The sequence below is a fragment of the Passer domesticus genome, chromosome 1, assembly GCF_036417665.1.
Source record: "Passer domesticus isolate bPasDom1 chromosome 1, bPasDom1.hap1, whole genome shotgun sequence".
NCBI lineage: Eukaryota > Metazoa > Chordata > Aves > Passeriformes > Passeridae > Passer > Passer domesticus.
Window position 1 is genome coordinate 28920653 of NC_087474.1, and position 17780 is coordinate 28938432.

At 37.9% G+C, this 17780-nt stretch overlaps 1 long non-coding RNA gene across 1 annotated transcript in view; it reads left to right on the forward strand.

Moving 5' to 3' along the window:
• Positions 1-17780, forward strand: part of LOC135295797 (uncharacterized) — a 120815-nt gene that overhangs the window by 79055 nt on the left and 23980 nt on the right. Inside the window, exon 3 of the long non-coding RNA XR_010357849.1 lies at positions 14745-14891. This is a non-coding gene — a long non-coding RNA (uncharacterized LOC135295797). The remainder of the gene's footprint in view (positions 1-14744; positions 14892-17780) is intronic.

Consider the following 17780-nt stretch of genomic DNA (forward strand, 5'->3'; position numbering starts at 1 on the left):
TTTTTCTCATATTTTGAGTGAAATATCAGGCATTATTTTTTATGATGCTCTAGTACTCTTACAAGATTAGAGGGGTTAGCTCTGGAGTCCTGGGCAAATGCCAGTTGGCACAGCATGTACTGACACTGCTGTTAAATGGGTGCATTATTTCTTCTTATACCCTGTTCTGCACTTCTCTTCTATGAAATGCTGCTCCAGAGGTTTCACTGCTAAGTGGTATTATACCTCTGACATAGAATTTATAAATCAATTTGTAAAAAGTGGTGAGTGCCTTGATCTGTAGATTGGAGATGATCTATAAATAACCACCACACTTTCCCCCCCACACACACATTTTTTTTTAAGTTCACAGACAGAATTGTCACAGTGCTAAATGAATTGCACTTGTAGCTGATTGTTTTGGAGTGCTGTGTCAGAGCATGTAAATCATCTGAGTCTGCTGGATAAGCTTTCTCTATGGACAATGAAAGGATGTGTGCCACAACCCATCCAGCAGCTTTAGCAGTGGCAAAGCACTGGGGACAAGTTACAGAGCCCTTGATCATGGGACTGGTCAGCATTTATTGAGGCAAATACCAACTCTTCCACTGACTTTGCAGTAGTTATACTTGGTAATGCTTCCCAATGTCTTCTTATGTCTGGTTATGATATTACCAGGAAAATTATTGTGAGTGTGAAAAAGAATTATTTGAAGCTATTGGTTCATTTAGGGTATCTAGTGAAATCTCTTCTATGGGCAGGTCATGTTTAATGCTCCATAAACTGGAGATAACTTATTTAGAAAGTAATAAAGAAAAAAATTTGTTTTTAATTGGCCAGTGGCAGAAAAATACGTTATTTTTATGTGCATATCTCTAACACAGAGGTGTATAAAATAGCAAGCTTTTCCTTTTGTCTCTTTAATTTGCTGTAGCCCAATGATTCTCCAGCATAATATACAGGGTTAAATCTAGGACTCAAAATGTTACCGAAAAAAGCCAAACACAAAACTCAAAAAGGTTTTCATTTAAGTATGTGAGTCCAGTAAAATGCAGTAGTTACACATGCCATGAGATTATATTCTTACTTTTTAGTAATTTTCTTCTTATTTGGTATTTTTACTCTTCAGCAATTACGGTTAAAATATGCCTTTTGATATACTGTGGAGAAATTATTCGTATTGGTCAAGAGAGGTATCTTTTTTTCTTATTTGCAGTGTGCTGAATGGCAGGTCCTGTGATTATACTGATCTAAACTGCAATGCTTAGCAACTTTTTATTACCTCATTTTAAGCATCCATGTTGCTGTGGAGCTGGCTGGACCACCTGTTGTAAAAACTGTCATCCACTTGGACTCTCAAAATGACAAAAGATTTTTTAAAATGTAGACCATAATTGTATTTTTTAGGACATTTGTACTGTGTGCCTTTTGAACCTTAAAGGCCACTCCATTAGATTACACATTTTTAGTGAGATAAACATTGCTGGTGAGGCACAGAAATAAAATGTGGGGAATGATCAGGCAGGGGTCTAATCTCTCAGGTTGTGCAGATGTATTATATTAAATGATCTCTGTCTCCAAGAGATTAATGTTGATATTCCTAGGAAATACATGTGTTAAGGAATTGAGTGAAGACTGTTTGTCTTTCAGAGGAAAGCACTTTTAGAAAATGTAAAAGAAAACATGGTATGAGAGAAGCTTAGAGACAAAAGTCAAAGAAAGTTACTGAGAAGAGTATGCTTAAGCATACTCTTATAAGGGGACAGGAATTAGAAAATGTAAAAATATGAGGCATGGATAGGGTTTCCTTGCTCTGAATAGGGAACAGAAAATTAAATAGTGATACCATGAGTGGGAACAAATCTCTGTTGCTTCAAGATCTGAGTCAGAAATACTGTATGCAATCGCAGATACAGATTGTTAAATATGACAAAAAACATTCAATGGACAATACTGCTGGATTTCCTTCTTGTAAAATTATCTTTATACAAATGCACACATGTGCATATATATATATATATACTCATTAATATATTTAAGCATATTTGGAAGTCTGACTAGCCTGAAAATATATGTCACTATCTGCTTTCTTTTAGAATTTTCCTGAGACATGACATTTTTATTACAGTATGAATTACACTGGCTGTGAGCAATTACTTATAAAACTTTATTTAACTACTATTTCTGACTAATATTTGGCATTTTTTGTTTGCAGTACTTCCTTTACAAATTTCTGATAACAAGTAAAAAAGTTAGAAGCCCCCCTATATTGCTGCCATGCCTTTCAGCAGCAAAACCTTTCCTAGAAAGGTGTTTACAAGTTTATGAACTAAATAGCAGCCTATTGTATCTGCATAACCATTTTTCTTTAAAAAAACACCTATTTTCAACACATGTTTTCAGCATGGTCATTTTCAAATTCAGCATTTTGGGAGAGAAATTTTTTGCAGGGAACATGAAATAATATTTTTCTCTTGTAATTAAGGTCTCTGTAGCTTTATTAGTCACAATGAAATAATATCATTAAAAAAATTATGACCAAATTTTATTTTGTAGAATCTGAATGCGATCGTCTGTTTTATGCTTTTCTTCTTGCATTCATAATTGCTACTTGCTGCTGAGCAGAGTCCTACACATTTTATCAATTTTATGCTTTAGAGCAAAGTGCAGAGCTCCCTAAGAAAAATGTAACAATCCAAACAGTATCCCCCAATAAATGGGGGATAAAAAACTTTAAACTTCTTTTTTTTTTGTGAGTTGCTGCTTTTTTCTCTTAACATGTTTCAAGACTGCAATCTGTCAAGTTATTCAAGCCAAATGTAAGAATCCAGTCTTGATAAAGCTCCTGCTCTAATGTGTTGTGAGGTGAGCTATTAAAGCAGTTCTCACAGTTCTTGCTTCTGGCTTTGAACCTGAGGCTCCCAGTTCAGTAGAGCATGTTTATATTCCTGGAGCAAGAAGCTGGAAGCAGCCATCAAGAGTATGAAATAATTGCTTATTATTTTAATTGTCAGTAAAAAACATAATAAAAATGAATTTTGAAGTGGAACATTCATAATATCTCACTTTATGCTACCGAAATGTTTTCAAGAACTCAAAAAAAGAAAGCTTTTTAGTGCTCTGAACAAAGAAGAATATTCCCCCAAACATTCAGAAGTTATGGAATCTGTGTTTATGTTGAATTATGTAACAAAACAGAGACAATTCTGGGAAAGGGAGCTTTAGCAATCTTTCAGGCCTCCCATACCACGTGGTACAGCCCTAAGGCAACTCCAGGCAGCAGAAAATAAATGAGAGTCCTTGTCAGAAAGAGTTTATAATCTGTGGGCCTTCACCAGAGCTTAGCAAATGCAATCAGAACATCACTGGGAGCCCAAAAGGGTTGTTGAGAAAGAATCCGTTGGAAATTTTCTGAAATAGAACTGAATGAATGACAATTTTTTACTCCATTTAGTTTACCAGCAGTTAAAAGAAGAAAGCAAAGTAGTTTCATGCATGTTTCTGCTACTCTCTGGCTGCATGGGCAGGAGAAATTGTGAGCTATTTTTACAGTTGGTAAAATCCGTCCCGTGAAGGATTATCCAAAATAGAAGTCCTCAATTTTCTCAAGGAAACTAGGTTAAAAATAGCTCCTGGTCAAATTAGAAAAACAGAGGGACATTTTAAAAAGACATTTTGAACATTAAAAAAGTATTTATCTCATATAACTATTGAAATGGAATATTTTGTGTTTTGGGGAAAATTTTGTTGCCCATTTCCCTCACATCTAGCATGTGCAAGTCACATAATTTATCAAGCTGGCACAATCACAAAGCTTTTTTCCACTTCCACAAAGCATCCCCGCTTCTGATGTTTGCAGTGGAGAAATTTGACTTTTAAGAGTGAATTAACTGTTTTCTTGAGAAACTGAATGTTTTTGAAATTACGCACCTAAAATATATTTCCTTTTATTTCTTCCTTCTTTGTTTTTGGAATTGTTTTCTCACCATATGGGTGTCTACCTCCTTCCTCCTATCTAGTTTTTGGTCTCAGAGAAAAAGTTTGTGACTCACACCCTGTTCCTTTTTCTGTGGCCAGCTTTTGCCTCATCTGATATATTTGCTGCCTTTACTATTTCCTGTGTTCTTGTTGTTTTGGTCTCAGCCCTTGCACATTTGTCATTTTAGCTGTCTTTGACCTACAATCACCATTCCTGCTTGCTCTCTGAGGAACACTTGCAGCTCTCAGATTTCCAGGTTTTCTTGTGCCCTTTCTCCTCAGCATCTCTGTTGCTCCAGTCCTCAACATTTCAGCTGGGGGACCTGACAGAGAGTTGAAACAAGGTGACACTTGCCCCTCAGGATCTGTCCTGGATCCTGATTTTAGGCTTTGTTAAGAGAAATTACACATCACTGTAAGTGCTGCCAGTGTCAGAACCAAGGTGTCTCTCCAATATTTATCAGGACATAATTTATGATAGGTGTAAGGCAGAGATGAAGAACAGCTGTCAATTAAAGTTTGTACTGATCTGACATCCTGATGCAACCTGGTAGAGTTTAAGCCTTAAGTTCTTGGCATCACTGTCTAACACGACTCCAGAGTTGCTTCTGTGATTTGCCTGCTGAATTCTGCTGAATTTTGGGCAAGTCCATGTGTCCCATGTGTTCCAAGAATAAGTGAATATATCTTCATTTCAGCATTTGTCATGGAAAATCCCACTGAATGTTCTGTTTAATCAGTATTAAAGGTATTCTCTGGTGTATTTACTTATATAAATATTATATCAAGGCTCATAAGAGCAGATGACCTTAAACTTAAGTGCTGCTGTTGCTGTACTGCAAGAGGATTAAAGCACTTTAATCTCAGGCTATTGTCTATCCTTTGTGATCTAATGAGTGTATTTTTTTACTGATCTTTAATATGGCTGGAATAGTGAGTTTATGAGATCATTTTAGGTACTTAACGACAGCACATCATTAATCATGCACCCTCTTTTTGACATAATTAAATATTGATGTTTTATGGCAACCTGGCAAGTATAAGCTTTTCAACCTTGACAAATTTTGAGAGGTTAAGGGATAAAAGAAGTTGCCATGACTATAACCAAATAGTGTATAAGGTGCAATTCTTCAGCAAAGATGCCAATTGCCCATCCAATCCAGTTTCTGACTAGGTGGAAGTTACTGGGATGATGATTGGACAGAGGCTATCTAATAATTTGTCTCTTCATTCACACAATAAAAGTTGTGTGTTCTCAAGAAAGATAAAAATGAAAAACTATTTCTTCACGTATTCACCTATGAATGGATATTTCACCTTTATCAGGCCAGCCTCTCTGTTCTTTGCAGAGGTATAAAAAAATCTGTCTGCCTTCTCAGCTCTTTGCTGAGGTTTCAATTCTGAAATTTGATCCCAGCTACTAGACACCAAATTTAGGAGAGAAGAGTAAAACTGTGCAGATGATGGGCTGTACATGGCTGGGTGGCTACCAATAGGAACACCCAGAAAAACAACAACAAAAAAAAAGCCACTGCAAGAGAGGGATTGAAATTCAAGTACCTTCTCCCTTCTCCAGTCACCCCTTGTGCAGCTAAATATCACTTGTCACCCCACCAGCCACGTTTCTGTTATCATTGTGAGGAACCTGATATTGTACCTTGAAGGTAAGTAAGACTGTCTGGAATCAATTTCCAAGGGAATATGTTTGGATATTTTGATTCCTTTACGTGGAGATATCATAGAGGCACAAATGCTTACAGATGTGCTCACAGACAGATTTGCATTCTGTGCCAGTGCTGACTCTGGCCCTGAGTTTGTATTTTCACCTCATGTAATTGATAACCTTCCCTTGGAGCTCTAAAAGGTCAACTGTATTTGTCTGAAAGAGTATTTCAGGTTTTTCTTACCTACCTATTGACCAAAGTGACCTATAGCAACATATGAGACTTCTAGAGAAGATAGGTAATGGGGCTAAATTTTTTGGTAATTTTCTTCATACAACATTCACAGTATTTTCTTTCCAATGTACATATAAAACTGCTAGAGTATTTTACCATTCTGCCTCTAGCTTTAGCCAATATTAAATTAAATATATCTTGGCCAACTCAGAGCCAACAGGAAAAAGGTCAGTTTACACATTAAAAAAAAAAATTGGAAGCTGGTCTTTGTAAGATGAACATATCAAGCACATTTCATGACATAAAAACTGCTATCACTGGAAAATGTAAGCTTAACAGATGTGTTTATTTAGGTGATTTTCAGCCTAGTCTGTGAATATAGATTGCAAGTCCAAGAAGAACAGCACAGATAGTATTTTACTTTTGTTTAGCTTACCTTGACATTTCTTATATTTAATTACTGGTGAATCAAATGCACACATAAACAATTTGAATCAAAATAAAATCCTTGATTATGTTTTTTTTCCCCTGTTCATTTTGAATACTAAAATAATTAAGGTAATGCTTAAGCCCCTTAAGCAACAATGGCATGCAGAAACCCTTGAGCACTCCTAAACTACTCCAGCACCAGACCACTGGCATTGCTTTATGTGACTCAGTCCTAGGAGCCAGGTTGCTTTGCTTCACTTTCCAGTGGGCAATATTAGATGATTGGTCCTGGTATTCTAGTCTTGTATAGGTACCAAAATTGCTGCTATGTGCAGCATATTTATGCTATCTTGGAGGAAAAAACAACAAGCCATTCTTCTTAGACATGCTGTAATGCCTTCAGACCAAACAGACTGAACTATTTCTGTTTTTCTATCTGTATATATATATATATATATATATATATATATATATAGTAGTTGTCAACATGCCATATTTGACAATACATTTATTTATATGTATTTATGTTTGATGTTTCAAAACCAGATTAATATAGGTGGACAAATTGGTGGTAAAAGGCTGGTGTGCTAGCAAAACTAAAATTTCTTTATGCAGGGCACTTTTACATAAGCCCTGTTACCTTGAAATCAGCAAAATATTGACTGTGACCTTTGGGGGCATTGGGTCTGTCCCCATTTCTTGTTCTACTTATGGCATGGTCTGGCTTAATGCTGGCATACAGCCCAGCAGTCCTACAAATGCTGTAAGTATTTTTCTAGCCTACAGGATTTCTACATTTGTTCTTCAACGTTCGTGCCTTTCTGATGTGAAATTTGCACAAACTACATTTTATTAAAATCTTTGGGGATTTTTTCCTGTTTTGCCTGAAGTCTCTTTTTGCATAGTAGGGATCAGGACTCTCGAAAGGCTATTTCATGACATCATTCTCTTCTGTCCAGACCACTGGCTTAATTGCTAGGGCCTTTTGTAAGCCTCTGTCCACCCATCCCAGTCCCTCAGAAACTAGAGTTGTGCCAAGGGAAAAAAGCCATGAGAAGAAATACTACCCCATTGGTATGTTTGTAAAATATAGGAAGCTTCCATCTTAGTATAAGCCACTGCAGTAATTATCTGTGTCTAATATTTCAGTTGTGTATATTCTCTGGATAAGGCATTTTTGCTAATTGGCATTTCTTGGCTCTTGTGGTTAGCAGTTATAAACCATGGACTTTTAGTTAACAAGATGTGTGAAGAGATTCTGAGGAGCCTTCACTTCATTAAGAATTTTGCAATATTGTTAGAAACTGTAGCCAGGGAAGCAGCTAATTTAATTTTCCTTGATCAAATAGGCTAAGAGAGGGGATTATTCTTAAATGTAATTGTTCCCCAGGGAAATGAAGAGAGGAGAAAAAGACAGGGATGGGGTTACCTTCCCAGAAACCAGTTTAATGGTGTGCATTCCTACTCTCTGTTTTTTACTCTCTAAGTCTCCAGCTCAATTGTATGTAGTCTGTTTCTATCATTGATTGTCGTCACAGGCACGGAGCAAGTCAGCCACAGAGGAAGTGGAATAGGAACCAAACTGGGCAAAAAATGAGTGTAAACACATATTGATTCCTCCAGGGTACCTGGAAGCAAAGTAGCACATGTCCATCACACTCTACCCTCATTATATCAGCACCTTTGAAGCTGGGCATTTTTTAAATTAGAGGGTACAGTAAATAAGGAAAATTAGAGTAAGTTTTAATTAGTTGGAAGCCAAAGCTAGGTTAGTAACCCTACAGTTTAAAAAAAAAACAAACTGTGTAAGCAGTCTGTGCAGTCCAGTTTCCCACACAGCTTTACTTCAGTAGTTTTTATACAGCCATTCCCTTTGCCCCATTCTGTTAAATTCCAGTCTGCCATGGCAGTCTCAAACTATGCTTTATGGGATTTGTAATTTGATAATGCATGTGCTGCATGCTAAAACTTAGACCTGAGTCATATAGGCTCCAATCCAGTGTGGGTTTCTTCCTATTTCTTTCCCCAAAAGCTATGGAAAAATATTCCAGTTAGGAGCTCTCCAAGTCATCAAAGAGGGAAAAAAAAAAGTCTCAACAACCCCAAACTCTTTGTCTCAAGTAGAAAATCTCTTCTAGAAAAAAATTTAGAGATTTTTAGTGTAAAGTTGAACTGGATAATGTGTATCACCTGAAGTAATCTGAAAATTCACCTGAAAATTATTTTTGATGCTCAACTAAAGATCATGTATGATTTGTACTACAAAGCCTTTCAGTATTGGCTTGTTTCAAAGCAAGTGTTAAAGCCTTTGCTGAAGGAGAGGATCAAGAAAATATTCTAGTAGAATATCTTTCTGCTAGAGAAACCTAGCAGAGCTAAAAGAATGCTAGAAGAAAAGGTTAGGTAGAATTCCTGAGAGCTATAAAAAGTCCCCAAATAACTACACAGACATCAAAATGTCATCAGGTTGTTAGACTTCAAATTATAAACAGGTGATTCAGTGATGTGATGCAAAAGCAGTCCAAGTCCCTGAATTTCAGACCAGGAGTCTCCTCATTATTTACTGCTAATTATGCTGAACTGTGAACTAGACTTAAATTAAGCCTGTCCTGAACTCTGTCTGCTCTGAAACTTCTAAAGTCATTAATCAGACACTCCACAAGCACAATATTATCAGAATTATAAGTTGCTTTTGGCTTTTCTTTTGATTTTTGAATCTTTTCCCTGCACATCTGTTGGTGTGTGGCTCCCTTCCAGCTCAGCTGCTGTGCTGACTGGAGCTGAAGGTGGAAATGCTCCCTCTGGAGAGCAGCAACAGGGGAGCTGCCCACACCCCGGGGTGCAGCAGCCCTTCTCCTCAAAGATGTTGGGAAACTTGAGCTGCTTGTGGGGAGGACCCCTTGCCTGGGTCATTTGGGGGATGGAGTTGTGACCCTCCTGATGAAGAAACACAAAAATCATTTGCACTCAGTCATTCCATTTGTATTATCAGAAGCCCCTTTTTGTGCATGGCCTACAAGAGCAGATGTAGCTAAATTGCAGCTTTTGAAACTTGTGTTGTGTTCGAGCTGTTCCTGGGCAGTTCCTCCTGGGAACTGCCTTGTGTTTCTGGAAGCAGGGCTGTGGAGAGGGAGGAAGCCTAAGGCATCTGAAACACAGATCCTGAACTGTGCTGGGACTGAGACATTTGCTCAGTGAGCTGCTGAGGACACCTGGAGAACCACTTGCACTTCTTGCCAATTAATTTCCCCCAGAGTTCCCCCTTTCTGAGCTTTTTTAAGACATGCAGAATGCCTCCATGGCCTTTCAGCCTTTCAGCCTTGTGAATATTTTTGCTATGAGCTGCAGCCCTGGGACAGCAGGCCATCCTGGTGTTAGAGATCTCCTGTGCAGATGCTTCCCAACTGTGGCCAAATGGGAGATTTGCTGTGGCTCTGTACAGAACTTAGGTCTAGTCTCACTGACTGAAATAATTTTGTGGAAAGACTGAAGGATTGGTTTCTCCTACCGAAACTGTCAGAGTGCTGCTGTGTGTTGACCATTCTGAAGTGGCCAGAATTACAGAAGTCACTTGCAAGTGTGGCTGAGGATTTATGAACTCTAGATTTGTAGCTGAGACAGCTTCCCTGAATCACAGGAAATTTTCAAGGAGAGTTGAAATAAATTCTTCCATCTTCTTTTGTCTTCCTTCTACCTTATTAACCTGACAGCTGAAACTGCCAAAGGAGGCAGAATTAGATTGGCAAGGCTCCTCTGGAGACTGCTGTCTCCATTCCCTACTTTCACAAGTGCAGAGGCAGCACTCTGAGGCCAAAGAAAAGCAGGTTTCAGTGTTTCTCAGGGTATGGATCTGAAAAGTTTTCTGTGAGTGACTGAGTAATGAAGTTATAGTGCAACTGTCTTAAGAATTAAGGAGACCATCTGTAAAGAAGGAGGAGAATGCAGGTATGTGGTAAACAACAGTAGTTTGCAACAAAATACTGTAATATTGGAAGGAACTATGGCAAGGAAGGTGTGACCAATATGGAGGTTTCTGAGCCCTAGAATATAGTGTAGGATAGTCTAAATGATGTTTTCCTGGTTAAGTTGTGGAGTTGGATGGACAGACCTCTCAGCTGAACTGTGTCAGGGTCTTTGCCTATTGCTGGAAAACCCACCTAGGTCAATACTTCAATTCTGTCAGTTTTTTTGGTCAATACGCCAATTCTGTCAGGGTTTTTTGAGTGCCTGTTCAGGTGGACACAAAGGCTGTTCCTTTCCTTTCCTATAGGGACATCCTATACATCTCTATCTGGCATACAGCAAGTTTTAGCTTCTTGATACCTCTGAAAAATCTGTATTGGAAGGTTTATAACTGAAGAGTGTAACCTAGAAGTCCTTGAAGAAAACAATGATTCTTGTCTTTCAAAGTGAGATACAGCCTGTTTTATATAATCATCATGAAGATTAATTCAGTCATCTTTTACCTGCTTTGAGAATCTCAGAAGGATTAATAATAATTCATCATTTTAGAAACTCTGAGATACATTTTAACATGGTGTTTGACAAGTTTGCATAATGTGTGATTAATCAATTAGAAATTTTGTACATATGCATGACACTACATGAATATTTCTCTGATCTTTCTCCAATACACTTGTAGACACAAGGTTCTTGTACAGTAGTTAAAGGAAAAAAAAAGAAAATCTCTTCATTCAGCTCCCACTTACGAAAGGTTTCAAAAAGAAATGGCTTTGCATTCACTAATGAAAGAAAAAAACAGAAAATCCGTCTGTCTATTAGGAAATCTGATATGTGCTACACTTGCTAAATCCCCTTTTCAGTGAAATGGATTAAGAGACCTTATAGAAAAATGTAAGTGAAAAAATGGGATAATAAACTGCCTGCTTTAAATGGAACATAGGATTATGCTTACTGCTCTGGAAAAAAAAAGTTCATTGTACTGTGGAATAAAAAGCAGTTCAGATATGCTTCAAACCTTTAGTCTGGACCTGAGCTGTCTACCAGTTTAACGTTGTTACTTAAAGTTGGCAAGGAATTTCAATGGACAGAGCTTGCAATTCATTCTTTGAAATGTGGATGAAACTTCAGCTGGCACCAGTGGCATTCACATCAGTACACCAGAGGGCAGGTACTGGGTATAAATGCCTCTCATTAATCATAATCTACAAGTAAGATCCTAAATGAAAATAGATCCAAAGCCTAGAAGTACTCAAAATGGTTCTGGATCCAAGATATACTCAAGAGAGTTTTGATCCAATGTTAAATGTGTACAATAGATCTGGTAAACAAAACTCCCTTTCTACTCTGAATTTTCTTTACCCATCTCAGTTTGGCATGGATGGAAATGCAAAAGCAAAACATTCATCTGATACTAATTCTTGTAGAGCAGCTCAAGACGGCTGACCAAACACCAGCTAATGGAAAAAAGAATGTGATTTCTTGACAAACACTTCAGTTAACACGTGCAAAATGTGTGCTCACACACATCGGTTTAGTGGCCTCAGTGGTCCATTTGATGGAGAAAAGGCAATAGGGAGAAAATTAATCATACTGGTGCCTGTCTACCTGATCTTTCTGGTGTATCGCAGAACTTCATCTACAGCAAAATTTGGCAAGTGAGGCTGATTTTCACTGAAATCGTCTGTTTTGCAACATTCTCTCCCCTATCCTATTTTTTGGCATGTAACACACTTGGAGATTAGAAGGTCAGATAAAAATATTCATTAGTTACCTAAAAATGGTTACAGCCTCTGACAAGGAAGAAATCAAGTCACTGAAATCCTTTCCAGAGCAGACTGTGAAAGGCTGCACTTGGTGCCAAATGTGAGGCTGGTCAGACCTATGTTTAGAAACCCATGATAAGTTCTAAACACAGTTTGATGAAAACCTGATGCAAGCCTCTCCTTTCCCTGTCATCCGTTGACATTAAACTGTGAAGTTGCCTGTGATGTCAGTTCTGAATTATTCCCTCTTGATTGCTGACTCAAAGGCTGGATACTAATGGAGAACCAAGATTTTTAAGGTTCATCAGAGAAGGCATTATAAATCTGAAAAATATGCATAATTCTGGCTGCAGTATGTGCACATGGCTTTTCTGTACTTTGTTAACTATTCTTTAGCAATAATTTTGCAAGAGGTGTTTTTTCCAAAGGCTGATTTCTTTTTGGTTTTGTCTTAATGCTCTGTCCATGGAGAGGGAACATTGCCATAAAACCAGAAATTCTTTGCCTGAGTTTAAGGGAAACTTCATTGGGAAAGACTGGCCACTCTACACTAATAAGAATGCTTCAAGACAGTGCTAAATCTACTTTAGAGAACTTTGGAATATTTGAAATATTCAGAGGAATAATTCAACTGAAGTTATGAGATTTTGCTCTTGAATTGTCTCAGTTGAAAATCATAAAACTCAGTGCAAAGTAACCCTCTGGTCCTGTGAGACACATGCTCTTAGCTTTGACGCAGTGGTTACTGCTTGACTAAAGTTTTAGCAACAGTGGTGTCTTGACTAGAACCAGACTGGCAGTCCAGCCTTGTCTTCTTCAGACATCTGAGGGAAGGGTGCTTTGCCTTAGTCTTGCTCCCAGGATAGTTCTCTTATTTGAGAACCTGCTGCTATTAAAACCTCTACCCTCCATTGTTACCCAGGCCTTTTCTTATTGTCTTCCCTTTTCAAGAGAAAAGAGACTTATCTGTGCCTATTTTCTCCTGTCCTTACTGTTTCTTCCAACTGATAAACAAAACAAATCTATCTTACAGTGACTATTCCAATAAGCAGGTCAGCATTCAGTATTTGTAATTATTATAGGGCATCTCCAAATATGTTCATGTTCAGCCCATGCTTTTCAGTTTTGGCATGCTTTCCTAATGCTGGAATCATTTCACAAATATTAGCTGGTTATACTTTCCAAGGAATCTGGTGCAGTTAAAATAGTATCGTTTCCATTAAAAACAAACTGTTATCCTTTTTTTCCTTTCCTTTGTTGTTAGAAGAGGTAGTACTGTGTGGGATTTTAAATACAGGTGTGATATAATTTTGGAGGAAAGGTACCTTTTTAAAACTTCTGAGTGTCTCATACACTGTGATAGGGGGGTGATGTAGGAGAAAAATATTGGACTAAAACCCAGAATGAGAATTAGCCCTTGGAGGAGTGTGTAGCATTGAATAAGTGGGATGATGAGAAGAAACAGAGAGAGATGCAAGGAAAAATGCCAACTAAGAAATTAAATGCTGATGAACTATGAGAATGAAATCAAACCTAGGGAATTATTACATGATGAGAAAAGAGAACAGCAAAAATACTCAAATGCTTGAAAAAACAGTAATCCAATTATGCTCAAAAAGTGCAGAGAAGAAAAACAGAGAAGGAACAGAAGTTGTCAGACAGACTTTGTAGAGTAACAGGAGCAGGACAGGAATGGAATGAAGTAGGGGGGAGTTAAAAGTTAAAACAAATGCACAAAAATCAGCATAGAAATGCAACTGTCTATTGGGTATTCATGGGAAAACACTTATAAAGATCATGGAATATATAGTATCCCATAGGATTCTTATTATTATTTCTTGGTACTTTCATTAGTACAGTACATCTACCTGATAGAGAAAAATGGTTTCAAAATGAAGGGAATTGAATGATCCTTTACTGATTTTCTACATGGTGAGAAAGAGTGGCCAAATGTAGAACTTTTCCATCCTAGTTTCTCTCCAGAGTCTGCATGCAAGCAAGCCTCAAACTTCCCTGGCTGATGTTGGTGGAAGCAAACAAAACTTGACAAGCTTTTTTGTAAATGCTAAATTATCCTTGTTTTCCCATTATGTGGCTAACCCAGTCTGGAAACTCATTTTACATCGTGAACATTTCATAAACTAAATTTCCAGTCCATCTCATGATGGAAGTAAAAGCAAGCAACAATCTTTTGAGGTCATCTCTTTTTAAGGGTGAGGTATTTCTTGACATTAGTGTGAGGTGGAGAAGCCTGCATTATCAGAATCACCCACCCAGCATAAATGTCAGTCCTTTGCATGATGAGACACTTTTTTGGCAACAGTGCCCAAGCGTGGGGGGCAGACCCCCATGGCCAGGCTTCCCCAGTGTCTGTGAGAGCAGGAGATGAGTGTGGGCTCCTGAGATTTCCCACATCTGAGCCCATTGCCTCACAGGCCAGCTGCCCCACTCCACTGGACCCAATGGACCCTCTGGTCCATTCCAGAGGGTGAGACAATGTGCAGGTAGTACTTTTGGGCAGACAACCTCAGTCTGAGCTCTGCTCTGGTTTGATGACATCAGGTATTGAAATTGCCAGCAGGTATTGAAGTTTGTTCTTCATCCTGTTTACATTTACGCATTTACTGAATGAAGTCTTTTGCATTTTATGAGATTGAAGCAGGCAATACTGTATCAAAATTACTGTTGAATGCCAAAAAACTGCATCAACTAGAAACTGAACTCGGCCTTTCAGTCTGTTTCAGTCAGATGCTGCAGAGACGGCCTTGGAGAATGAGCAAGAGAGAGGAGAAAAACCCCCAACAAGATTCTCAACTTCTGGCAAAACTGGCTCTGTCTTAAGGGCTAACTGTAGAACTTAATGAAGCCAACAGAAATTTCAGTAAGTATCAGTCAACTCTGGATCAGAAAATTACCTGTGTGTTCATTTACAGACTCAAGAAAAATCCAAAATAATGATGTAGTGATGGGTAAACCTCTCCTCTTCCCCTTTCACTGCTGTCAGGGCAGGCTGCCTTTAGCACCTACTTTATTTGATGCTTAAAAAGTTTAATAATAGTACACATACTGGGCCAGAAATTAATGGTAATTTCCATCATTACTGCCATAGAACACTCATAAAGGCTTCAGTTTTAATAGCTACTCTTTGGTATGGCAATGTATTGGATTTTCAATAAGATATACACAGAGTATTTTATGAGAAGACTGACACATCATACCACCATTGTGTTTGAACCAGAAATATAATATCTTCTCTGAGATTTTTCAGGACTCTGTTGCTGGATCTTTGAACTATATTATGTCCAAACTTTGTGTAAACAAGTTTGTTTCACTCCAATTCAGCCTGGTATTGTAAGTGTCTTGAGGGAGGGAAATAGGATAGTATTGTAGCACAATGATTTCCAGATATATTTTTAGTCTATTTCCCTCACAGCAGTGTAATTCGGTGTAGTGGTGTGCATGTGTCTGGAACTTTATTGTTCACAGCTATAAATGAAAGATATTGCTTTTAAAAAGTCATAATTTACACTGAATGTCTGAAATCCATATTAACTTGAACATTGGGGAGGAGATAAATCTGCCATTTCAAATCTTAATGGTTGTGTTTCAGAGGATTCTAAATTGTACACTTACATTCAGAGTATTAGCTACTTTTGTCATCATCAGCATGAGAGAAGTAATTTTCTTTTTGCTTTTGTGTTTTAATTTTATTGATTATGCAAAAGTATGAAGAAATTGCAATGAATCATGAAATTGAGGTTTAAATATTTTAAGAATTGAAAATATTTACAATGTGTAAACAAGGAAACGTACGGGATTCCAAACTGCATGATGTGTTAATTGCTCATAAACTAGGAGAGTGATCACAAAGGCACACAGTGCCAGAGCAAGCCACAGGCTCTCCTGACATTCTGAGATGACTTCAGAAGAATAGTGCTGCTGAATCCACGTGCACTTTACACATGCTGATGTCTCAAGTGCAACAAACTCATGCATCCAGGACCTAAATGGACCTTTCTAAAATGAATCAGACTGAACATGTGGAAAAATGTTTCCACACTCAAATCCAGTTGCAGATTTTAATATCAGAGGCTAAAATTTCTAACTTTCCTGCCAAGAATGTATTTTAAAACTCTAAAATATGAACTGAAAATCAATGCCAGATTATGGGCAGCTGGACTATTTTCAGTGAAGAGCAACGCTTAAGCCATCGTTTACATCATAAACAAACCATGGTGGAAAATGTGAGCAGCTTTTTCATTTAGCCAAAAGAGGAATCTAAAACTTTCCCTTGCAATTGGCTTGTTAGCTTGTAGCCAGATCATCTTGGGGACTTTTGCACAGAAAGGGGCCTTTGGCACACATATCAGCCTCTGCCCAAGTGAAAGAAAAGAAAGATAGAAAAAAGTCCTTCTGTGATGTATTTTATACAATTATTTCAGGTTTCTAAGCCATGTGTCTGCTGTGTTTGTTCATTAATGGCCTGATTTGAGAGATATTGGATTAAGTGGAGTTACTAGTCACCTCCAAGGCTGATGGATCACAACTGGGCCACCTATTGTGCATAGCACTGCTGACAACAGAAGTAGAAGAAAAATCAAAGGTGGAGTGCTATGGCAGCTTGCATTACGGGATAACAGATAAAAGGAATAAGCAGTATTCACAGCTTTTCTGAAAACTACCAAAGCTGCTGTTTTAATAGCAATCTGGGCACGATTCATCGTGCTTTTTTACAACTTGTTTCATGCTGGCAGTGTGAAGTCCCACATTAGATTGTATCACAATTCTTGCACCAACAAACTCAACTCTGTATGTATTTGAAAATATTTTGTGTTTTGGATACCTAGAAAAGAGGACTGAGTGACCAGTTTGCTTCATTACAGATATGTTGGAGTCTTAAGAATTCAGTGAAGGGTAGGCAGCAGGCTTTCGTTTCCTGTTGTTGTTGTGGCAGTTTACTGCACAGCTGTTTTGAAACATCTTGGCACAACTGATAAGGCAGAAATGTTTCCATTTTTGATGTGCTGAAGTTAGTGTGTTTTTGATAAAGACTAGTGGAGGAGTTTTCGCTCACTGAAATCCAGTACTTGTTTAACTTCCCTGGTAAAAGTCAAAAGTTTTCTTTAATATTGAAAGCCTGGCTGGATCAGGGCCTGAGAGTCCTCTGCTGAATTATACCTGTATACCTTATTGGCACAGGTGATATAAAGGAGAAATCAAAGCTGCCCTGGGGAGATTCCAGCTGTCACTAGTAGCTGGCATAAAAAATCTCATGAAGAAAAACTAGTCTTCTTTTACAGGGGTGGTTAAGACAGAGGGATGAAGACAGGAATAGTAAAGTAACATACTGCACTATGGGGATCACCTCTTCAGAAGCTCAGCAGTATCTGATACATATTGAAACAGTCTCTTATGCTTTACAATACTAGACATGTGGCTTAAAATTCTGAATTTTGTTTTTTTGTGTTTGTCTTTTTGACTGTTTAGTGGATTTTTGTTCAGAATTTGCTGAATTTTATTTTCAGTGAGGAGGGAAGAACTAGCTTTTATTCTCTTACTGTAGTTGACAGAACTGTGTGGTAATGTCCTTTTCTTTAATTCCCTTTGTGTGTGGAGGGAGTGGAACCACTAAAAAAGGACGATGCAATTTTTTCTGTAGTTTGTTTTCTAGTGGTTCTCTCTGATGCTAATCTTTGGAGGTTGGCCGGAGGTCATAATATGGAGACTGAACCACCAATGAGCAAAGCATTATTGTAAATAAAATTTGGGA